The following is a 25,559-nucleotide window of genomic DNA, read 5'->3' as shown; positions in this document are numbered from 1 at the left end:
CCTCCCCCCACCACCATGTACAGCTGTACCCCTTCTCTGTGCCCCTCTGGATCCTAGCCCCTGCTGTACATCTGTTCTGTTGCCTCTGAAAAGAGCTCTGGTATGCATCTGCACTGTTGTGTATTTGCATTGTTGTAACCTTCTGTCAAGCAGTAAGTTGCTTCTTGAAGCTAGCTCCACGCTCAAATAATGCCAGAATGCATCATTATGATTGCCTGCTCAATGTCTTCTAGTCAGTTCAGTTGGCATGGACCTGCCTGATTTTTTTTCTTTTTATTTTAGTGGACATTTGTATGGCACTTGTACACACACATTTCCAGGCACCACAAGACAAATGTGGAATTAGGAAAAGAAAATTACAAAAACGACAAGTTATATTGGCCTTTTGACAATCCTACTGTGCAAGTGCAAGACAAGGTAGTAAGTGCAGGGGTGCGGGAGAGGAAGACTTTTGTGGGAGGTGGTGCCCAAGAGGGGGGTGTGGTGGGTGAGCAAGTGCTTGGGGTTTCAAGTAGGCAAGTGCTGGAGAAAATAGATGGGCAAGGGAGGAAAAGTGCAATGAACCGGGTAGTGGACCAAGTAGGGCTAGTTGGGTGAAGGGTGCCTGAGGGCCAGTGATCCTGGGAGCACTGGTAGGGGGTGGTTTGGCCCCTGTATGACTCGAAAGGCATACAAGGGAAACTTTGGAAAGAGATATTGGGCTTATCCTTGGCAGTGGCCAATGTGGTTATACGCCATGAGCTCTTTCTAATATCTCTTAAAGCAAGTTATGTGTGGAAACAGCTCAGGAGTGGTTATGTGTGCTGATTCTGTTCCATCTGTGAAAAGGTTCTGTTCTTAAATGAAGTCGGTGTTGCTTTCCCTGGGACTAACTGCAGAAGATCTCACCCAACGTCCGGGAATGGTGAAGAAGGCACTCTTTAGGGCTGATTGGGTCGAGACTGTTGAATGTTTAACTTCCTGCTCCACGTACAGTGAATATGCTAAATTTGTGCATGCGAGAGAATGTATTCTGCTGTATCGTTTCCCTGGTCCAAGGGAAGAACGGGCTATATGCGCTTTAGGCTCAACCAGATGCCGACCTTTGAAAGGTCTAAACATTGTAACGATCACCCCAAGTTAGAGCCTGGGCTTACCGAGAGACCATGTAGATTCTGTGGGGCTAAAGATTCTTTGGAGACATTTAGTTCTTACTTTTCCTTACTTAGAGGCTATGCGTCTCGAGCGTTTTAAGGATAAGTTGATAAAAACGTAGACTCTAGTTAATCTCCTTTGGAGTAGATTTATGCAGGGGACCAATATCTCCCTGGTTCTAGCCCTTAATGAATTTCTGCAAGGGGTAACAGAATTGGAAATAAAGAACTTTGCAATTTAAGGTTTTTTCTTTTTTTATTGGATGCTATGAATTTGACTGTATGCCGATTGACCTGTGATACCGATGTAGAAGACCAAATGTATCTCACTTTGTATGTGGTTTAAGACATTTAGATGGTACTGGGCTAGGTGGAATTGGATATATTGGTTGTATTTTTAAAGAATTGATGAATTTTTGTCATTGAAAACACTTTTCTAAAAATAGTTTTGTATGTTTAAGGTTTTCTGTAAACTATAAACGCAACAATAAAGTCAAAGGCACTAGGTCTCAGTTGCAGAGGGATGTTCGCAAGGGAGGGGGAGAGCGAAGGAAGAGGAGAAAAGGAAGGTCTTGAGACATTTCCGGAACTTAAGATCATTGCCTCAATTGTGAGGGGGGCAGAGAGGCTGTTCCAAGGAAGGAATCTGCTGAGGAAAGGGATCTACCTCCCACTCGCTGCTTGGATAAACATTTGACCAGCAGAGAGTTTGAGCCAAAGGACTTAAGAACTCTAGCCGGGAGGTATTTAGAGATGGAAAGCTGGATGTAGAAAGGTCCCTGGCCCCAGACAGCCTTGTAGATGATGCAAAGGGTCTTGGATGTGATCCTTGAAGTCACCGGGAGTCTGTGGAGAGACTTTAGGGCTTGAGAGATGCGGTCCCGGGGCCAAGGATAAGTCTTGAAGTCCTATTCTGGACTATTTGAAGAGGGCGAAGGGTGGAAGAGACTGATTAAGGGAGATGCTGTTGCAGTAGTCCAGGCTAGAGAGAACCAGGGCTCTGGGGAAGTTGCGCTTCTGGAGGAAGGTGAGAAAAGATAGAATGACTGAAGAGGTGGAGCTGAACGTTGGACTTTCTTGGCAAGGTCTGTGATGTGTGGAGAGCAAGAGAAGTCAGATGACCCCCAAGGTTTTTTGCTTCACAGGAGGGTGAGGGGAGAGGCCCCAAGGAGGATGGCCGTAGTTGGGGGGGGGGGGGGGGGGTAGGGTGGTTGATGGACCAAGGGGCAGGAGTCCCGATGAGAAGGATCGGTCTTACTGGCATTAAGGCAGTGATCATTGTCAGAGCACCAGGCCAAAATATCAGTCCAGTATAAGCGAGGAAGGAGAGCTTAATGGAGAGCTGTATGTAGTCTGCAGAGCACTGGAAATGAGGGGAGAAGGTGGAGATCAGGTGGGCCAGAGGGGCCAGATAGTTGTTGAAGAGCCATGGCGATAAAATAGAATATGCTAAGGGACTCCACAGGTAGAGAGTGAGGTGGAGAAGAGAAAAGGACCGATTTGCAATTGGGATGGTCTGTTTGAAAGGAAGGTGGTCAGCCACGCCAGTACTCTGTGCGTGATGCCTAAGGTGGTATGGAGACGGTTTGAGGATGGAGTGGTTGACGGTGTCAAAGGAAGCCGAAAGATCAAGGAGGATCAGAACGGAGGGAGTGTTTGGGTCCAGGTTAGAGAGCAGGTCTTCACAGGTGTTAAGCAGAGCAGTTTCTGTGTCTTTGCATGCCCTGAAACTGGACTGGTGGTCATGGAGGCAGCCAGACATTTCGTTGTGGAGGGTCAGTTGGGGGATGACAAGCTTCTCCATGCGTTTTCCCAGGAAAGAAGTGATAGTGATGGGGCTGTAGTTGGCAGGGTAAGAAGGGTTAGCAGACTGCTTTTTTAGGAAGGGGTGCACAAGAGTGCTTAAGGGGTTGTGGGAAGGAGCCAGTGGCAAGAATGGTTGCAGAGTCAAGAGTGGTTGCAGAGGTCATCAGCCAAGGTTGGGGTGAAATGGGCAATATTGTCCTTGATGGTTTTGGAGGAGCGGGGGGGGGGGGGGGGGTACCCGGTTAGAGGAAACTTTCATAGAGCAGACAACTTGAGATCTCAACTGGTACAATGGGAGGGCAGAGGGGGACCAAGGGAGGAAAGTGGAGGTGGAGCGGGAGCAGAAGACAGAGGATAGGATGTCCAGAGTTTTGGAGAAGTGGGTGGGAGGAGAAGAGGATGAGACTGCAGAAGGATTGTCAAGTTCCTTGAATATTTTTAAGTCCCTGTGCCGTGTTATTGGTGGCTTCAGAGATGCAGGCTTCGACAGGAGCCCTCTTGGAGCTGATGGTGAGACGGTATTGCCTTTGGAGTAAGCAGCTGGCCAGTTTGTCAGAGGATGAGCTGGATGCCTGCCACTTTTACTCGCCACTTGTGTTTCAGGGCTGCCAGGTCGGAATCGCACCAAGAGTTGCATTTGGAGACACTCTTCATGCAGATCCTCATGACTGGGGCAAGGATGTCCAGAGTGTTGGAGATAGAGAGATGGAACAATTGCCTGTAATCATTCATCCTGTCCCCTTTCCTCCATCCTTGGGGGCGTCCCCCAACATCCGGACAAGGCAGGACCTAGTCAGCGCAGCTCCATGACGAATGAGACTCCTTCCCCAGGGTTGCATGGATTGGGGTCCCTCGCATTCAGTTTCCGGCTGGCCCGAGGCCTTCCAGGCTACCGGCTCCCAAGCTGAAGGGTCCAGGGACCCTACCAGGCTGTCCTGGGAAGGGCGATCAGGGTAATACTGTCTCTAGCACTGTATCTTTCATAGATTCACATGCTGTGAATATTTCCCGTCAGGCTGGGAAACCTTGGTAACTTTAATATAACAATTGTCCTAAGGAAAACTTTGACACTGCATCCTATCAACGTCTTTATTGGTGCTTTGGGCTGCACCAATGGGACGTCCAGTATAAATAGACCACACCTTTGGCTTCCCTTCAGATTTCAACTGTCTCCAAACTGTTGGGATCAACTCGTGTTCTCTCGAGATTTGTTTGTTCGTCCAATTTTCTACGGGTTCATTGCTACAGTGTGTTCCAGGCCCATCATGTTATCTGTGGGTCTGAAGAAATTGTTCCAGCCATGCAAGACCTGTGGCTTCAAGAACGCAGCCTGTCCCTACCGTTGCAGCCAGCATCAGTCCACGTAAGAGTCAGAGTGGAGCAGGAGCTCCATCCCACTGCAGGAGCAGTGCCACCTACCCTGCTGCAGGCCCTTGCTGCTCGGGTAAACCAATGGGCCATACACCGGCATGAATCTGCCCCAGCAATCCTTTGCTCGATTCTTATAGTGGACTGCACCACCATCAGTTATTTGTGCTTTGAATCTCCTAGATGCCTATTTTATCAGCCATGTACTACTTACATCCAGATTGCGCGCGAAGGCGCTCTGGCCACCATTGATGCCCACGAGGTGAGACCCAGTCCATGATGGCCGCCACCTCATTTTGAATCAACTCCCAGCAGCTCTACCTCTGTTTCTACTGCAATTACCCTCCTGCCACAAGCAGATTGGCAATTGGTGCTACTTCACAGCCAATCAAAGGCCGGAAAGGCGTAAGCCGAACCGTCGCACGAAGGACATCACACTAAGGACCGCAGCCTGTGCTGTGCCTGTCAAGGGACGCACAGGGTACAGGCCAATTCCCCTGGTCACCTCAACCTGTATAGCGCCCCACAAGGCACACACAACCAACCACAAGACTAAGCTTACTCTTGGGCCCATCACGACCATTGCGTTAAGAGCCTAAAAAGTACTGCCTAATCCAATTGCTCGAGCCACATTGCTCGTTGGGCTAATCACACTATGTACACGTGAACTGCCTTGACATGCCTGCACCACACGCTAATCTTAACGACTACTGTAACATGCAAATTGTGCAACATGGTAATTCTGCTAACAAACCCTATGCCTTAGTCGATGCGAACAGACTCATCATCATAGCCTCGGTTAATCTAATTAGTTTTACCAACTGTATTGCGTGCTAACTGACCCAACTATCCTGTTGCGCCCGCACAAATTGAACTAGCCTGCTTGCTATAGTAACCATAATAGCTTGAACACTTGCTACTATAGTCAATTGAATCAGCCAATTTTACTCTACCGTCTGTAACTAGGACCAGTCTATTTTGCAACAACTAGTATTGAATTAGTTGATTCTGCTATACCCACCTGTGTTACCTTATTTGCTTTTATCAGTAACTGGAACCAGCCTGTTGTGCTGCCCCAGTATTGAATTGCCTATTCTGTTATACTTGCTTTTATGTGCCTTTATTTGATCTTATTTGAACAAACCCACCTGTCTCCTTAGACAATTCAATTGGCCTATTTTACTGCACTGTCCATAACTTGAACTAGCTCACCTTGCTTCCTATAGTATCGAATAAGCCTATTCTGCTTCACATAATTGATTCAGCCCTTTATGCTCTTTACGCCTATCTCGATGAATAGTTAGCAAATCGAATTAGCCCATTCTACTGCATCTTTGCAATTTCAATCAGTCCGGCCGCCTTAGAATACCTCTGGCTGCCTTGAACGGGTTCTTATAAGACTCTCCACAAATATCCTAGACCACGGTATATTACCTTAAGCTTACATCTAACACTGCATCACCAACAGGATGCGTGCTCCAGATCTTCTTATTCTTAATTACAATACTCCTAGCCAACAAATACAGGACACCTTTAGCTCGTTACTATCTCTATGGCCTGAACGGCATAATGACCAGGATTACCCCGACACACACACACCCAACCGCCAATCAACCTTAATGACTTTGCAAGATTACAGCACCCTCCCATACACGACAGCCAATCATGCAATATTATTGCTAGAAACTAAAGAATCCGTTCTAGATTAGCCAAATTATATGAACCACCAACTAGAACTCTTCCTTCCACTAACCGTAGAAAGACCACCCTGCAAATTGAAACGCCTGATATCATCTGCGCTAAAAGTCCACATAACCCGCAGAAGGTCTATGCGCCACATACCCACTCTAATACCCCACCGTCAAGGAATCCATAATAGACCCAACATCTACCAATCCTCTCGCCAAGGATGCTTTAATAAACACCAGATCCCTGATAACCCATGCTACCGAGCTAGCCAACCTCATCCAAATTGAAAACCTTGATTTCCTGGCTATTACTGAATCCTGGCTTCATGCAGCTGCAGGCTCTGCCCTTATGCTAGCGATTCCTAACGGATACACTATATTAAGATCTGACAGAAGTGAAACACGGGGAGGAGGCATAGCCCTTATTGTCAAATCTAATCTCTATCAGATTAGCTCCAGCCCCCGACATCAAAACTTGTGAAAGTCTCATAGCCAAACTCTCCGTCAATGACTCTGACTCTCACTAGCCATCTGATCTATAGACCTCCGGCCCTATGGGCACTTTTGAGGAGGATATATCTACTATCCTGTCCAAGTACTTAACACTCCCCCCAAGTCGTTTTACTAGGGGACTTCAACTTGGGTTTCAACGACCCTAAAGACTCGCATGCATCCAGCATTGCCAATATTCTAACGGAGTTGGGCCTCACTCAGTGTTCCACCCTACACACAATAAAGGAAGAATATTAGACTGGGTAGTAGATTACAACTGTAACCTTGCTATCTCGTCAATCTCCCCCCCCCAATATTTGGACAGACCATCACCTAGTGACCTTCTCTCTTGCAACTAAAAGACTGACCTCCATTCCTACCCAGAGGACCCCATCCATCCCTACAAGGAACAAAAAATATTACCCTGGACAATCTTCTCCCCCTAATTCTCCCCACACAACGATCTGCCAGAGTTGAGGCCTTGGTGAATGAGTACAACAAAACTATGTCCACAATGTGAGGTATCTTGTAGACTATTACCCTCCGATGAAAATAAAATTAACCTTAGTAAGATAACTGCTCTCTATAAAAGCGAAATACTGTTGGCGAAACGTAAAAAACCAGAATATCTCAAGCCAACTCAATCACAAAGGAGTTCTTTGTTATCCTGAGTGTATTGGAAGCTCCTATCCCAGTGCCAGACAACTGTAAAAGACAAATCTTGGTGCTCCAACATACAGCAAGCTCTTGCCAACAAAGTCACCACTTTACAAGCCAAAATTGCCATGAAAAAAGCATCACTTACTATAACTCCCCCTCATAAAAGCTCCTCCACGTCTCCCAGAAATACTGTATGCCCCCCCGCTTTAGTTCTCTAAAGTCTCCATCGAGACTGAAAAAGCTTTCCTATCGCTTAAACATCTGTCAGAGACAAATGCCCTGCCCAATCGATAAAAGATGCAGCCAGACTTCTCGACTTAATGCCTTATTTTCGACAGGATCTATACCAAGTAACCTCAAAGAATCTTGGGTGCTTCCTTTACTTGAACAGTCACTAGATTCGACCATACCCACCAGACCATACCCACCAATTACCGACCAATCACAACGGTACCTTTTCTTCTGAAAATTATAGACAAGACGCATATTCTCAAATCCAGAAACACTTGGACTCTTAACATTTGCTAGGAGCGCGCCAGTCTGGTTTTAGGCCTCAGCACGGAACTGAAACTGCATTAATAGACCTAAAGTCCCAGATCGACGAGCTCAGGGACAAAGTGAAACCAGTCCTCCTACTCTTCTTGGACTTTTCAGCGGCTTTCGACCTTGTGGACCACAAGGTCCTCTGTAGCCACCTCAATTAGGCTGCTCATTTCTCTGAGGAAGCTATAGTATGGATACAATCCTTTCTCAATAACAGGACTGAGGGTCTTATCCCCTACTGCAGCCGCAGACCCCATCCCGATCACTTGCGGAGAGCCCCAGGGTTCATGTGTTTCTCAAATGCTATATAACATTTCCACGAAGCCCCTTTTCGATCTGGATCATCTTGGTATCACCTACACTAATTATGCAGATGATACTCCGATCCTTCTTCCACTTACTGGGATTATGACAAGGAGTTGGCCTTGGTGGATAGTGTTCCTCATCATCCAGGCATGGATGGCCACCCATGGACTATACCTGAATGATGATGAAACAGATGATCATCCTGGGCACCACCTCTACTCTCCAAAAACTGGGACCCAGCTATTCCACCTTCAATATTGACAATCTCATTACGGCCGCCAGTGAGGTGAAAACCCTGGGTGTCTATCTGGACTCCACCCTTATATATAATAAGCAAATCAATGTGATGGCCTCTGCTACCGCATATACTTGTAAACTGATCCAAGCAGGGAAACCCTTCCTCTCCAACAGCTGCATTACCTTGGCTAGAACACCCATTCTGTCAAAGCTGGATTATTGTAATGCTTTATACATCAGTGCCAATAAGGCAACCATCAATAGAATCCAGATTCTCCAGAATAACGCTCTTAGAGCAGCACTCGGAATCGCAAGGAGAGGGCACATCTCCGAAACTAGAAAATGTAACAATTGGCTTTCTACCTATGAAAAAATGCAATTAAAATTTGCGTCACTAACATATAAATGTCTAAACAATGCTGCACCCTGATATCTCTCTGAGAGACTCTCTAAAATTCCCACAAGACTCACCAGATCCTCTAGCACAAACTGCCTTTCAGTCCCAAGATTCAAACTCGCTAGAGTCTGGGGTCGCAGCTTCCACGTCAAAGCAGCCGAACTCTGGAATTCATTACCTCTCCCTCTGCGAGAGGATGAATCCTGCCATAAATTCTGCCAGAACTTTATAAGTTGGCTGAAAGAGTGATTAGTAACGCCCTGCCCCTGACCTTTCCACGATATGTCCTATACAACCTGTATGTATATAAATTCCAAGATTTGCCCTGAACTACATGTATGTATATAACCTGTATGTATATAATTGCCCTTGGTGTGTAACTTAACTGTATTTTTTATGTGATTATTATAACGTGCAACTAAGCTATGAGTGATCTTATGCAATGTGCCCTGATACCTAGGGGTCTGGAGCGCAATACAAGTAATAAAACAAACAAACCAGGGTATGGTCATGCGGACTGTCTGTATTGCCTGTACCCCAATCACTCCTTGGAGAACTGCGGTATTTGCCAGGGGTTCTCCCAGAAGACGTTCAAAGACCGTACCCGGTGGCTCATTTGCTGGTTAAACGAAGGGTCCTATCTGGGATAGGAGGTTGGTTCAGCCCGCAAGGGCAAGTCTTCTGCGTCTTTGGCGATGAGGTCCCTTACGTGCTAGAGGGCAAAATTGGCAGAGGCGGTGTCGAAGAAACCACGCCCTGGGGGCTGGCCCTGCTTCGGTTTCAGGAAAGGGTGGTCAGTCTACGGTGACAAGGCGGTGCAGACAGGTGAGGGGTCCGGAGGCCTCGCTCCAGGATTGCAGGCTCCACGGCCAGAGAAGTCTAAGGTTTCCACTGGCTGGCCGGAGAAGCATGGGGATCCATTGTGCAGGCCCTCGTCTTCAGACAAGAAGTCGCATTTGCTGTCCTTGTCAACAAAGAAGTAGTCGTCGAAGGACTGGCGTCATTCGCCAGCGAGTAAAGTTTTTCAGACGCCATTCCAGCTCTGCATCTAAGCGGCCATCTTCGCCGGCGAAGCCCAGGCAGGCGAGTGGGGCCTCGATTACATGGACGACAAGCTCGTCAACAAAAGTGCCCCTGCCGACGACCGATGTGGTGCCACTGATGCCTTTGTCCACCTTGCCGACTACTACCTCGGCTCTGGCCTGGCTTACTACCACATTAACGACTGCCTCAATGACGGCAGTTTCAGCGGGTGTGGGACATCAGAGTTCTGGAAGTCTGCTGGGTCTGATGGAGATCCATTGCCTTCTGAGGAAGTGCCGTGGCAGTCTGGGATCGGCTTTGCGCCGTTGCTCCGATGGACATTCTGAAGCAAGATCCATCCACCTATGATTTGACCTCTTGTCCGGAGTCGTCGTCTCATCCGTTACTGCACCCTTCTGCGTTGGGCCTACAGCCTTCGGTTCCATCTATATCAGCCAGGCTGGGGGCTGTTCCGCCTCAGTATCCGTTGGTGAACCTGCACTCCCTGATCTCCCTGCAGGTACTTACTATGCTGCAGTTGCTCCTGGGACAGTTGGATGCCGGGCTCCCGGTACCCCAATCCCCGGTGGAGCCCTTGGCCAGCCATTCCCTGACAGAAGGATGTTGTGTGTATCCCCTCACCAGGGTTCGCCAAGGAAGTCTCCCCAGGTTCGGCCTCCGGTTCCATCTCCTAGGATCAGGAAGAAGGGGAACTGGTGGAGAGTGACCCTGATGTCGTCCCGCAAGGCACATTCTCGACTGTCATCCTCTCCCACGCGGGCCGGCACCTGGGATATGGACCCAGAGGTGGATTCCCCCAAGCAGTCCGGCGCAGCTCTCGCCCCCTGATGTCAGCGCTTTTCATGCCATGATGGCCAAGGCATGGCACGAGTTTGGCCATACTCCGGAGGAGAGAAAAGACTGCATTTTATTCGACCATATGGGGAAAAGGCAGATGGCAGTCTTCTATATCCCCACCCTGGACCACGTGTGGCATGAAGGGCTTTGCACGATCCGCCATCTTTTCAGAGTCTGCAGTCAAGGGCAGCTTGGAGAAAAAGTTTAAGGTGCCGGAGTCCACGCCAAAGTGCCTCATGTCACAGCCCATATCTGCGACTGTGGTGTTGGCGGCTGCCAGTAGGAAGGCGCATAGACAGCAGAAGTGTGCGACTCCCCCAGACAATGAGGGCCATAAACTGGATGCCTTCGGCAAGAACGTACTGACCGTGGGGCGATGACTGTTAAGCCGGCCAACTCGTTGGCCATTGTGGCGCTCTACGATAGGGAAATGTGGCGCAGGTTGGCGCTGCTGCTGGACCATCTGCCTGAGCAGCAGCATAAGGTGGCAATGCTTCTGGTTCGTGAGGGGGAGGAAGCCTCCTATCATAGCATTAATGTTGTAGTAGACTTGGCCGAGTCAGGGTTTAAAAAGATAAATAATGGGGTTGTCCTCCGGCGGCAAGCATGGTTGCGCTGTACCAATTTCCACCCTGAAGTGCAGCATAAAGTGGTGGACATGCCCTGCGAGGGGGAGCAGCTGTTTGGGGAGAAGATAGACTAGGCTCTAAAGAATATGAAGGAGGATTCATATATGGCCAGGTCTCTGGCAACGCTACAGGGTAGGCATTAGTTTTGTCCCTTTTTGCTCATTTCGGGAAGCCTCAGGGAATGCCAGGTTTGCAGCATCGCGCGACAAAGGCTACAGTCGCTCCGGCTATTCCTCTCGGGAGTTTTGTCGATTTTACCAGTCAGCTTAGCGAGCCAAGTACTTTCAAAGTCAGCGGAAGAGGGGTTCTGCCTTCTCTAGTAGAGGCCGCCAGTCCAAGCCTCAACAATGACTGCCACAAGGGCAGTCGATTTAGAGGGAGATTAGCACAACAGGTCGACGAGTGGCGTTTGATTACGAAGCACCGATGGGTGCCGGATGCAGTGCAGTACGGCCACTCGTTAGAATTCCAGCTTCCACTGCTCACTATTCCACCAGTGAAGGTCTTGCAGCCGCATCTGCAGGTCTTGCAGCAGGAGGTGCACCTGATGCTGGAGAAAGGGGCTATAGAAAAGGTCCCGAAGTCGGAAAGGGGACAAGGCACCTACTCCCGGTTTTTCCTCATAAAAAAAACAGAACAAGAAGTGGCGCCCCATTCTGGACCTAAGGCCGCTAAACAAAAATGTGAAACGCCAAATGTTCAGGAAGTTAACGTTACAGGACGTTATTAGTTGCGCAGCCTGTGGAGTGCCTGGCGTCCTTGAATCTAGAATATGCTTATTTCCACATCCCAATACACCTCAAACATCACAAATGTCGACAGTTTGTGGTCGACGATGAGCATTACCAGTTTGGGGTTCTCCCCTTTGGCCTCAAGTCTGCTCCCAGGACATACACCAAGTGCCTGGCTCTCCAAGCGGCGATATTCCTGTTGCAACGTCTGGGCTTTGCGGTTAACTTCGCCAAATTTTGTCTGTCGCCCTCCAGGGACTTGGTTTTTCTGGGTGCTCATTTTTATACGCATCTCAATCAGGTGAAGCTATCTGTGGAAAGGATAGAGAAGCTATCATCCATGGTGGGTTCCTGGGTGGCGGGGACGTCTATCACGGTCTGCGGCTACATGGCGTCTCTTCTAGACTACATGGCATCCTGCATCCCGCTCTTTCCGAATTGTCTGCTGTTCATGCGGCCAGTACAGGAGTTTCTTACTTAATATGGTCACAGGTTCTAGGTTCCTAGTCCGACGGGATTCTCATCTCCCGGGCGCTTGCTGAAGCCCTGCAATGGTGGATTTGCTCCGGCAACACAGTATAGGGTATGCCCCTGGTGGAGACGGACTTTTAGCATACGATCATAACTGACGCCTCCAAGGTGGGTTGGAGAGCTCACCTCAACAAGTGTCGGGTCCAAGGCCTATGGTCCCGGAAGGAGGCTGCTTTGCACATCAACTTTCTTATCTCTGCAAACAGGGGGGCACGCATTCACAGCGACTGTCCAAGGAGGCTCAGGCGGTATGGCACTGGGCCATAGAGCACAAGATTCAACTTGTGGCTTACTATTTGCTGGGGGTTCAGAACGAGCAGGCGGATGCTGTCAGCAGAGACTAAGTTCAGATGCACTAATGGTGACTGAAGGACAGCCAAGTGGTACGGATATTGAGGAAATGGGGGAACCCCCCCCCCCCCCCCCCCCTGGACTTATTCGCCAACCCAGAAAACAGGCAGTGCACTCTCTTCGCCAGCAGGGTGGCTCATCCGGACTCTAGGGGGGACAAATTCTCCTTCCTGTGGACGGGCCTGTTTGCATACGCATTCCCTCTGTTTCCTTTGATCCGGAAAACGGTCCAGATGGTGTGCAAGGTTCTGTGCAATGTGATCCTGGTACCCTTGTTCTGGCCTAGACAGACCTGGTTCTTGGACCTGCTTCACCTTGCAGTGGACGGCCCTCTTCATCTGGGGTCAGAGCCGGATGTTCTGTCGCAGTACGAAGCAAAGGTGTGGCATTGTGACCCCGGCTCCCTCAGCCTTGCAGTGTGGCTCCTGACCATGCCGAATTTGGACACCTATGCATTCCAAGGGACTGTCGTTGCATCTTGGCCACAAGGGTGCTGCCTACCAATGTATCTTACAGCCGAAAGTGAAAAAGGTTCTGTGTCGGTTGCGCGCGGCAGCTGAACGTGCAGCCATTGCAGGTTTCGCCTCGACAACTCCTGCCTTATCTTCTGCTGTTGGCGAAGAGAAGTCTGGCGTGGTCCTCGATCAAGGACCATTTGGCTGCCATCTCCAGGTTCATGAGGCAGCGCAACGCTACTCTGCTGTTCAGTGACAAGCTGGTTAAACATTTCTTCAAAGGCCTTTTCAGGATGTTTCCCCCCAAAGAAGTTCAACTTGGTAATCTCGGCCCTCATGAAACCACCGTTTGAACCCATGTCCACGGCAGTGCTGAAGTTTCTCACATGAAAGGTGGCTTTTCTGGTGACCATCATGTCTGCCAGGAGGGTTTCCAAATTTCAGGCTCTGGTAATCGACCCACCAGATCTGCCTTTCATGAGGGACAAGGTTTTCCTGTCTATGAATCCTCAATTTATTCCGAAGATTCCCTCAGTTTCATAAAAACGCTATGTTGACTTTGCCCACCTTTTTTCCAAAGGCGTCCACTCAGGCGTAGACAGCGCTACATTCCCTGGATGTCAGGAGGACATTGAAGTTTTACCTGAACAGAACTCAATCCTTCAGAATAGCCAGACAGCTATTTGTGGCTCTAGGCTCCTCCAATAAGGGGGAGCCGATTTCGAAGCAGGGCCTTTCCCGTTGGGTGTAGTCTACGGTTTCCTTTTGCCATAACAAGGCCGGCAAGCCATTGCAATTGACTTCCAGGGCCCATTCTACGAGGTCTGTCGGCGGCGGCGTTGTGGGCCAGCATACCTCTCAAGGACATTTGCTAAGCAGCAGCAAGGGCGGTGCGGCATACCTTCAACAGATACTGTCTGGGTCGTCAGCATGCAGAGGATGTGCAGGTTGGGCGTGCGGTCCTCCAATGCCTGTTCCAATAAGGTAAGCACTGGTGCTTCCGGGGGTTGGTTTTTGCCAATTCTTTCGGTCTTGATGATGGAAAATGTATGCTTGTCTATTCTGGATTGCCTGGGGCATGGGTTTTGTTTGCCTGTTATGCACCTCGAGGTTGTATTACTGCTATGTAGTCTATTCATCGCATGTGAATGCATGAAAGATTGAATGCTGGTGAATGGAGTAGTTTCTTACCCGTAACTCCATTTCAAATGGATTGTGTCCTCCAACGTATTCCTTATCTTAGATAATCACATCCAGCTTCGGCTGCTTCAGGAAATGTTTGCCCTCAGCAGGGAGCGCTGTGCGTCAGTAGAGTCGATGTCCCTCGAAGGCCTCCGTCGAGGTTGACTTCATCGGGTATACAAGTAGCACGTGCTGCGCCCTTTGGCCTCAGTTCAGTTTTCCAGCAGACGTGTCTCACTGATATTTGTTAATTACAGTTTCTTGAGAAAAATCAAAATACGACAACATGTCTGTCATCGACCCCCGACTACACCTCACCCGGGTTTCAAAAAATACGATTAAAACATGTCCTTCACGGATCTGCATTGCTCTTGTCTGTGGTGTTTGGGGGAAGACCACAACATGGATTCCTGCTCGAAGTGCCAGGCATTTGCGGGAAAGGCCCTGCGAGAATGGAAGGCGAAGTTGCAGGTAGACCGTAATAGTAAAACCAATCGGTCCTCTACTGTCGAGTCTGGAGATTGAGAGGGTGATGGAGATCGAGATCCTGTAGTGGCTCCTGCCACTCGTCGTCCTCGAAACGATCGAAGAGACGGCACCATCGGTCACCAGTCGTCGGACAAATCCCAGAGAAAATGTAAGTGTCCCTCCAAATATTCATCTGCACAGTGGGAGGCATTTTGTTTGAAAATGCTTGATCTGTTCGAAAAGGGCAAACTTCAGTCCGCGCCTTCTTCGTAAGCCGGCTGAGAGCGTTCCCGTTCTGACACTTGTGTGCCCTCGAGCCCTGGTGGTCGAAAGAAGTCCTGTTGAACCTTCGAGGTCTCTGAAAAAAGACACCCGAGTAGTGACGAGCGCTCAAGATCCTCGACGCCGACAACTTCAAAACCCTCGAAGGCCAAATCTTCGAGGGAGGCGTCGCATCCTCCACGCATTCGGTGCCATTGCTATCAATGCCTTCGACGCTGTTCTCGACGTCGCCACCAAAACCATAGACGATGATTCCGGTGGTACCAGCACAGCCTTCTGAACATACTGAAACTGATAAGGGTGTCAAACCAAACCCTCCTTTGAAACCTTCTACACCTTTGTTACTGAAAACTTTTACCCCTTTGCCGAGAAAGGAGTATTTCATATTCCTTTGTTCAATTTATGAAGGGGAAAAAAGTTCGGAAGAATTCCCCTATGGCCTTGAATTTGGAACTCTAAATGTTCTAGAGTGTCTAATTTCGGAACAGAGTAAGACGAGACCTTGTGGACACACTGCAATAATGCCAGCAGTGTTGATACATTGCCTGAAACAGACTTCAGTACGCCAGAGCCAGGGGAACATGCCGACTCTTTGTATCGGCACCTCATGTCAAAAGTAGTACAATATCTAGGCTGTGCTAGACCTTCAGTTCGTCCAAGATCTTACAGATATTCTAGACCAAGTTCCACCTACAGACCCAATCGTATCCTTTCATGTGCCCTTACAAAATAGGGTGGCCAAAAATTGGGAGTTCCCGGATTATATCCCTGCAGTGGATGAATCCTTCATGAGAAAATACCACCGTTCCTGTAGCGACCCCGACTATCTGTCCAAGCACCCCACTCCCGAGAGTCTGGTGGTCCAGACAGCCACAGCAACATCTAATAAAGCAGAGTATCTTACCATCCCTCCGGACAGGGATGACCAGTGTGTGGGCGGATGGGCGCGGAAGGTATTTTCATCTGGGAGTATGGCCTTAGCCAAATTTTCGTACACTCTGTGGGAGAGCATAGCAATGGCGGCGGAGCACATTCCAGAAGGGGAGGAAAGGGAGGGATTCCTAGCTATAGTTAAAGATGGTAATGAAGCCAATGCGTGAATTCCTTCAATCTCGATTGGACACTGCGGATAGCATTAGCAGGTCCATGGCTATGAGCACGGTGATGCGCAGATTTGCTTGATTACGGAAGTCTGGTTTTGCACTGGACGTGCAATCTCCTCTCCACATGCTTTTTGACCGGTCTCATCTTTTTGGCAACACGGCTGATTGGTGCCTTGAGAGGTTGCAGACCTCAAAGGCGGTTGCCAAATCTTTAGGGGCCGCTGTTGGGCAACCTCAGCCTTTTCGTTAGTCAGGACAGCCATGGAGGGCACGATCCTATCGTTACTACTCTTCATTTGGAAAGGCGAAACAGCTCCAGTATATCTGTATTAGACACATCCTTGGGAAAGAGCTTGCCGCCCAAGACGAGGGCTCAAGACATTCTTCAGATGGTTACCAAATTTCAAACTGCCCAAAATCTTCTGAGCTTAGATTTCTTGAGGTTGCTTGGCCTCATGGCATCCTGCATTTTTCTGGTGCCAGAAGCCCACCTGAGAATGGGATCCCTTCAATGGGCTCGAACTCAATGGTTCCAGTTATCAGGAAAGTTGATGGACCTACTTCCGGCTCCAAGCAGGGTCGCACAGGATCTTCTGTGGTGGGCCTTCAAGGACAATATTCTGAATGGAGAACATTTTTGGCAGCCATGGCCGGAGATTGCAATAGTGACAGGCGCCTCACTCAGGGGGTGGGCAAGCGCATGGCAACGATCTGCCAATCAGCGGCCGTTGGTCTCCATTGGAGTCCAAACTACATATCCACCTTTTGGAGTGGAGGATAATCGGACTAGTGCTGAAGGCCTTCCTGCCCTCAGTCAGGGGAAAGAATGTCCTAATAATGACACAATACAGTGGCCATGCATTATCTCAACAAGAGAGGTGGTTTAGGGTCACTACCACTGTGCAGACAGGCAATGCAGCTCTGGTTCTGGGCAATTCGAGAAGCAATTTCCTTATCAGTGGTTCACCTAGCCGGGGAGGAGAACACGACTGCGGATGCTCTGAGCAGGCAGAGCACAGTATCCCACGAGTGGGAACTAGCTCAGGAAGTCCTTCAAGAGATCTTTGCCCTATGGGGAACCCCTCAAGTAGAGCTGTTTGCCACCGCAATCAACCGGAAGTGCGAAAGGTACTGCTCAAGAGAATTTCCTCGGAGAGGAGCTCTAGGAGACTCGTTTGTGGTGGATTTGGAATTCCCACTGCTATATGCGTTTCCACTAATCCCGGTCATGCCTCAAGTAATCAGGAGGTTGAGACGGTTCGAAACTGCATGATGTTAATTGCCCCGGTTTGGGCCATGAGAACGTGGTACCCAGACCTTCTGAATATGTCCCATCTCGCAGAGAGGGGGTCAAGTTCTCCATCCAGAGGTCAAGACTCTCAACCTTCATTCTTGGTGTCTGAAAGGTTGAGAATCAAGGATTGGGACCTCCTGGATGATGTGCTGGAGGTGTTTCTTTCGGCAAGAAGGCCAGCAAAAAAGTCTCTATACCGTTGACGACATAAGTACTGCGACTGGTACAGGGAGAAGAATATTGATCCTTTATGTTCAACTCCGGAGCGGTTATCTTTTCTCCTATCATTATCACACAAAGGTGTGATCATGTTGGGGATCATTAAAGTCTACCTAGCAGCGCTTTCTATTTTCAAGCACTCTTCTGAAGAATGCTCCTACTTTAAAATTCACTTGGTGATTTCAGTTTCTAAAAGGGCTCACAAACGTGTTCCCACCTTCTTTTCCACAGATTGAACCCTAGAAGAGCTTTACGTTTCTATATCTCTAGGTTCTCCAAACTTAGTGGATGACCAACTCTTTATTCGATACACTGGAAGGAAATTGGGTCAAGCTTTTTCGAAACAGACTTTGTCAAGGTGGATTATACTTGGCATCTCAGAATGTTAGATTGGCAGGCAAGGACCTGCCAGAGGGCTTGAGAGCTCATTCTACCAGAGGTATACCCTCTTTGGCAGCCGTTCAAAGTGGCGTACCAATTAAATCTATTTGTGATGGCGCAACATGGTCATCGTTGCGTACATTCACAAAATATTACTGTCTAGATGCTTCCCACTCGATGTTGCTTTTGGTAAGGCGGTCCTGTATTCGGCTTTGTAAAATGCAGACAATTTCAAATTCTACTCCCTCCTCCCATTCTGCATATTGCTGTGGGAGTCTATCAAAGATGAGGAATATGTTGTACCACCACCGCCTCCCCCCTCAACTGTCATTGGACTTGGTGGGGGTGAGGGGCGGGGGACCCTGCCGGCACCTGTGTCCCAGGGCCTGGACTCTCCTTGGCCTACAAAAAAGGGGCAGGGGTGTGATTACTATACAGACGCCCAGGTCGACGAGCCTTTGGCATCCATCAAGGCCTTTCATGACCGCCTCCAGGGTCTGCCGAGTTCTTGGAGGTCCCTCTTTCTGTCGGGCGGTGCTCGCAGAGGTCTTGTGGAAGCGCACCACGACCTGGTCTGGCATCCCACTCCAGCTGGACGTGCTGCAAGTGGCAGTCTGGGAGAAGTGCAGGGGCAATGCCCAGATGAACTGGAACCTGGACAGCAGGTTCAGGCTGACGGATGGGGAGCTAATCCTCCTTGCCTCCCACCCGCAGCTCCATTCCTCACTGGTGGCCGCTGCATCTTTATATTCGAAACCATCCTCTTCGTCTTCTTACACGGGAGCCACCTCCACTTGCCTCTCCAAGGAGGGCAAAGTCCTTGAATCTCTGAAGTGCTGCTACTCCATTTCAGGACTAAATCTGTGGCAGGCCAACGCACACCATCTTGGCCGCGGCTAGCCACAAGCTGTGCCCAAACTCCCTTCGGACAAGCAAGCGCCCTTCAAGGCCTGGCTCGCAGATGCGTGGGCCATTGCGCAGGACCTCATAGTCTTCGGTCCCCACACCGAAAGTCAGCAGAGGGCTGTGTCTTGGTCGAGATGAGGACGGTGGCCTGAATGCACGCCACAAAGTTTTCATCTGACGTGCTGGAGCGGATTATTGACCTGCCCTTCGAGGGCGTGGGTCTTTTCCATTCATCCACGGATGATAAATTAACGATGAGTAAAAAACATCCACTCACCTGCCAAATCTTTGGCCTACTTGACAAAGCCAGGTCAGAAGTCCTTGCCTCAGTCTCAGGGTATGTCCTAGTGCAAACCCGAACCATCTCCAGTTTCAGGGACTGTGGTACGCAGCGGCCCGACAGGTCGCCCAGCAACAGCAGAAGGATGCGGCCGAGAACGTTGCATGGGTTTTTTCACTCCCCTCCTCTGCCTCTGATGTCAAGAAGTACTTTGGGGTTGGGGACATAACTCTCCTGTTGAGTGCCATTAGGCTCTGTTCCAGGTTACCTGAATGCGTCTTCATCATATCCGTAGTCTACACAGCCTTCAGGCTTCCTCCTTAGTTAGATTGGATCCCTGGCTCTTTTATGGGAGTTCCTTTCGCTCTTGGAGATGCAGGTATAAGAACCGGTTCCTCTTGTAGACCGTGACTTTGCTTACTATTCCGTGATTTTTACAGTGCCCAAGAACGGTATCCGGTCAATTCATCGAACACTATAGCCTCGAATTATGAGCAACGAAATGCCATTCCATCAAATGACCATTTCGTTGCATATAATTTGATTTTAGTGTCAAAATGGTTAGGAGCTAGGGTTTTGGGGGGGTAGAGTTTTGGCGGGGGGGTAGGGTTTTCGGTTTTGGATTAGGGTTGGGGGGGGGTAGGTGTGCAGGGGGGAACCCCAATATACAAAATGAAATTAAAATGTAACAAGGAGCTGACCAGTGCCAAAATTTCAGCACTGGACAGTTCCATGTAACGTTTTAAAGTTACAGAAAATAGCATTGAAATGCTATCTTTTACATGTAAAAGTGCATTTCTATTGAGACCAGTCGATTTTATATTTTTGATGGACTGGTTTAGATGGAAAGGCACTTTTACATGTAAAAGATAGCCTGTCGATGCTTTGGCATTGGATGTTTTTTTTTATGGTTTGGTTTGACGATCTTTTTCTCTCTCTATGTAATCACTATAAACTCCCAAGAACAGCTATGCCTGCCTGAGGGTAGTCCTGAACCTGTTTTTTCTAAATATTTATTTTCCACTCGAACACTTAATTATTCCAAGATGATTACTCCTGCACACATAGCCGAAGTGTCTATGTGCGGGGGACGGGATGTGTTCCCTGGACCCATACCTACATGTACCCATATATCAACCGCATCTGAAGTGTCTGCGGTTCACGATTGTCTTACCACTTTTGGTAAAAGGTGCTGCACTTCTGCCTGAATTCACAAAATTGATGAATGCAGTGGCGGACCTCCTCCAATTGGAGGGCCATCATCTATAACCTTACTTGGATGACTGGTTGGGGAGGGTGGGCTCGCCCAAAGCAGTGGTGCACTCTTTCCAGGGATGTATGAACATAACAAGAATGTAAGATTGAGCATGAGTAGTATGAGGATACCTGATGTGAGTTCTATTTGAAAGACTGAAATCCAATTTTTGCACAGCACTTGACACTTTATACACGAGTGTTAAGGAAAATAATTGTTGTATAAACTGTACTGCATTGTTGTGTGCACTGCACAAATTAAATCTCTTAATATTTTGTATAACAATAAAACAATATATTTTGAAATTTCAAAAAGGTGTGGGCCCTACTAGTTGTTAAGTGCACTAGTTGAGCCACCCCTAACAATTTCCAAAAGGGGATTCTGACTTGGGGACCGGTATACCCCCTTCAAACGTTACTTTACCCACAAGCATTGATGTTGTGATTTAAAGGTTTAGAAACCTAATTGAGGGATTGCTTGGAGAGGTAGGTAGATTAGCCTCCCTCACGCCTGTTTTTTGTAGCACTCTTGCCAGAGGCTGGTAGATACCTTTTAATCAGCTAGGGATTTCCCTCAACCAGTATAAATCACAGCTATGCCTGTCTCGAACCAAACTGTTTTTCCTAGGGGTGTGGCCAACTCGACCACCTCGTCATGGTGGTTCCAGCACATTCTGGGCCTTATGGCCTCCTGTGTGCTCTTTTCAGCATGCTCGACTCAAGATGAGGCGCATCCAGCTCCACCTGGCAGCCAATTGGGATCAGTAGACTGGTATTCAGTCAAGCAGAATCCATATAGTGCTTTTCCTTCTGCCCAACCCTGTTGGTGGCTGATGGCAATGTTTGTGGGAGACCCTTCTCCTGTGCTGAGCCTACCCTGGTGCTGACAACTGACTCCTCTTTCGTGCTGAGGGGCCACTCTGGAGGGCTATGCGATACATTGAGCATGGTCCACGGCTCTCCTACTTATCAACCTTCTGCGGGCAGTGGGCAAGGCTCTCAGCATTTTTGCCCCTAATCGGGTACTAGTCAGGGACAGACAACTCTACTGCAATGTTTTACCAGAACAAGCAGGGTGACTCCTGTTTACCCCCTACACTCCCCCTATGCATGGACGTGGTTTTGATCTGGGAATCGGCCTTGACATAAGGGCTCTGGATTTCTGCAGTCTACCTCCCAGGGGACAGCAACGCAGAAGCGGATCATTTAAGCCGCTTGGGTTAACACCTACGAGTGGGATTTGCACAGCGACTTCTTGTTGCCCCTGTTCCAGCGTTTGGGGTTTGCAGACCTGGATTTGATTGCGTCCTATTGGAATGCATAGTGCCCCTACTTTGCCACCTGGGCATGTTAGGTGTCAGTGGGAGATGCCTTCCAGATCTGTTGGCATGGCCGCAGGTGCTATATGTTCCCACCAACCCCTCTAGTCCAACGGGGCCTCCCCAACTTCTGGGCCTTCGTGGTTTGCAGCCTCATCCTGGTTACCCTCTCCACTGGCCTTCGAGATCCTGGTTTTCGGATCTCCTGCAGTTGTGCTCCCAGGGTACCGTCCATCTTCTGATTCCCCAGCAAGGGGCTCCCTGACGCAGCAGGGTTGGGCAATGGAACATGCAGGCCTGGCCAAACTGGCGGCTTGGTTCCTGATCAGCTGACGCTTCAGCACACTCAATATTCGGATGAATACTGGAACATCATTCTGCAGGCCAGGAGGCCCTCAACCCGGTCCCAGTACAAGAGGAAGTGGAGTAGGTTCTGCCTTTGGGCTCACACGGGGCTGTCCCCTGTCGCCTTCAATTGCTGTCTAGATTACATACTGGCCTTTTCTGCACACCTGGCTCGTTCTGAGTTCAGATAGATACTTGCTGCACATATTTGCCAGCCGTTGGGGCTTACAAGAATTCCCCTGAGCGGGTTTTCAGCAGCCAACCTGGTGGTTAAGGCCCACCTTAAGGGGTTGTCTAGGCTTTTTCCTCCTGTGCCTAGGTTGCTTCTGGTCTGGGACCGCAATGTGTTTCTGGCAGCCTTGCTCTGCAAGCTTTTGAGCCGATGGCCTCTGTGGACATCAGTCTGGTGGCACAGAAGATTATAATTGGTGGCTATCACCTCTGCGTGCAGGGTCAGCGAGCTACAGGCATTTTCATCATGGGAGCCCTTAATTACTTTTCATAGCGACAGGGTCATCTTGTGCACTCATCTAAATATTTTGCGCAAGGTGGTCTCTCCATTCCATTTGAATCAGATCTACCTACCAGCGTTCTTCCAGAACATGGCGTCTGAGGCAGTAAGGGCTCCACATTCCTTCGACCACAAGAGTCCTCAAGTTCCCTCTTTCGCTGACATCCTTCAGGAAGTCTGAGGCTTTAATTCTTTTCAGGGGCTTGTCTCCCAGTACCCAGGCTTCCAAAGCTTATATCGCCCGTTGGATGGTCCAGGCCATCTGAGGCGTATAGGGCCATGGAGGATTCAATCCCATGCGGTCAGGGCTAATGCCACGGCTGCTGTGTTTCAGAGGCATGCTTCTTGGGATATCAGCAAGGCGGCTACTTGGGCCACTGTCGGATTCTGTAAGCACTATTCCTTTGATACCAGTTCCAAGCGCAGAGCAGAGTTTGGTCCGGCTGTTCTGAAGAATCTTTCTGCTTTGTCCTAGATATGAGGCAGCTTGTCACAGCTCCACGCTATGATCTTGTTCAATGGAATCAACCACAAGGATGGAGGAAAGGGGACGGGGCGTATGAGTAACTAAAGTTCTCCAGCATGGGGTCTGCCATGGATTCCCATGCTCAGGAATATTCCCCGTCGGGCTGGGAATCCTCAGTAAAAGCAAAAAGTTTCACTTTCACTTACAAACTGTCTTTCTCCTGCAGATTTTTACTGCACGTTCAAGTGTTGGCAGTCCTCGTGCTTTGCTCTCAAAGCTTTGTGTTTTTTCACTTTTCGGTAGAAAAATCTTATTTTTCTTCAACTCTAGCCAGTGTCAATCGTCTACTCTTCTGATTAAGGGGGACTCGTTTTTCAGCTTCTTTCGTCACCCCTCTAGGGCAATTTCTTTGTGTTTCTTCTTGGAGGTTTCCAGAAGACCATCAGGCCTACACTGCGCCGGTCAACGTCGGAGGATAAGGACGGAGCTTCCGTCTTCAAACTCTGCTCCAGCTGCGGTCTGCAGAATGTGTTCAAGGACGACCAGCATTCCCAGTGCATGTATTGCCTGCACCGTATGCATAAGGAGGAAGATTGTGGTATCTGACGTGGCTTCACTAAGAGCATGATGACAGATCGACATGTCCAGCTCGTGGTTTGCAGGGGGTTAGGCAGAGATTGCATGCAGTACCCTCTGGAACCACTACACACAACTATACCTTTTGGTATAAGTCTGTACCATATTTTTTGGTAGCGAGCTGAGCAGCCAGGCTCATGTCAAGAGGGAATGTGAGCTTGTAAGGGAGTTACACAAAGGTCTACAATGGCAAGTATTCAGATAGACACTTGGACTCGAGGTTTCTTGGTAAAAACCCTTCTTAATTTATTACACAAGCATTTATAAAGCATTCACTAAATGAGGCAACCAATATCACACAAGTTATACTACAATACTGAATACTAAGCAGTTGAGCTCCCTTGAAGTAGGAGCAAAATAGCATTGAAATGGGAGCAAAAAGCCATAAGTTAATAAAACGAATATTAGTTACTTTAAAACAGTGAAAATAGTTTGAGTTCACAAGAGGAGTTAATTCAATGCAATAGGTAAGCCAAAGGTCAATGGACTAATGTCTTGTATAGGTAAAAACGGTTCTGGTATTTAAAACGAAAAAGTCTTTGCCACGGTTCTTAGTAGTTCACGGACGAAAGGTTTGTATGTCTGCCAAAAGTAGTGCGCACTTTCGCAGTAAGGGGTAAGTTCTCTCGGTCAGGTTTTCACACTATCTTATAATGAAGAAAAAGATGCACCTGTCGACTTTTGTTCCTGGCAGTTTCTGTAGATCTCGCTATTTCTGAGCCTCAGTCGTGCGTGAGGATAAGAGGGGGGTTGACGGGGGACTCCTGATCTGCATGGTGACTGGTCACAAAGCTGGCAAATTGGCAATTCTCCGATTCCGGTTTCTTCAAGCAAACAAGCTGGTGTCCTTCCCCCTGGTTAATCCTAACCAGCTCCGAGAATGGTATCCAGGTGGCTTGCGAGTTGATTGTTCCCACCAACTCAAAGGAAGAAGTCTTCCTTGAAGGGGCTTCTCTATCGAGATGAACTGGGCGATTTGGACCTGCAGCAGGGCTCCACCGGGCAAACCAACAGTCCACTAGTTGCAGCAGCCGTCCTCTTCCACCTTGTATTTGGTTCTTTCGTTACAGTGGTCGACTCTGCCTTCCAAGCCAAGAGACTCGCCTTTTAAACAGTTTTTTTTCTCCGATTCATTCCAGCTTAGCTGCCACTCACCTTGCCGGACAGCCAGCCAATCACGGCAGAGTGCATTTGGGTCTTCCAGGAGACTAAGCACAGGGAGTTTCGGGCACCTCCCTCACTTCCTGCCCATCCCAGACACTCAGACGCCAGAGGTGGTCTTCAGTCCTGAAGCCCGCCAAAGGTGTAGAAACAAAGGGACCAAACCTGGTTTGGCGTGCAGAGACAAACTAGAAGGACCTTTCCAAAAAAACGAGGGAAAAAAGTTGTTGACCGGTTTAAACAAAGGGGATCTAGGCACCATCTTGAAAAACATGGCTCAAGCGCTTTCTAGCTACCGGTTTTTGCGATCGGGAATAATCATGGTAGTTTGTTGTAAAACCACTGCCACCAGCCATTTCAATAGAAAAGGGTAGCATTTGACGGCTACATGAGTTTCTAGACATGGGGGATACTAACTAACCCCTCCAGCACTCTACAATTGACTTTTTAAATTCCTAGACTAGTCAATTTAACCCTGCATTCTCTGGGAAACAGTAGTTGATCCCAGAGAAGGTATTGGGACAGCCTAAAAAGCTTCACTGTT

The 25,559-nt window shown here is 48.8% G+C and overlaps 1 protein-coding gene across 16 annotated transcripts in view; it reads left to right on the top strand.

The window, feature by feature from the left end:
• PUM1 (pumilio RNA binding family member 1) overlaps positions 1–25,559 on the top strand; it is a 1,312,543-nt gene that overhangs the window by 496,160 nt on the left and 790,824 nt on the right. The window lies entirely within an intron of this gene.

The sequence above is a fragment of the Ambystoma mexicanum genome, chromosome 11 (assembly GCF_040938575.1).
Source record: "Ambystoma mexicanum isolate Mex_15411 chromosome 11, UKY_AmexF1_1, whole genome shotgun sequence".
In the NCBI taxonomy this organism is placed as follows: Eukaryota; Metazoa; Chordata; class Amphibia; order Caudata; family Ambystomatidae; genus Ambystoma; species Ambystoma mexicanum.
This window is presented reverse-complemented; position numbering and strand designations above follow the sequence as displayed.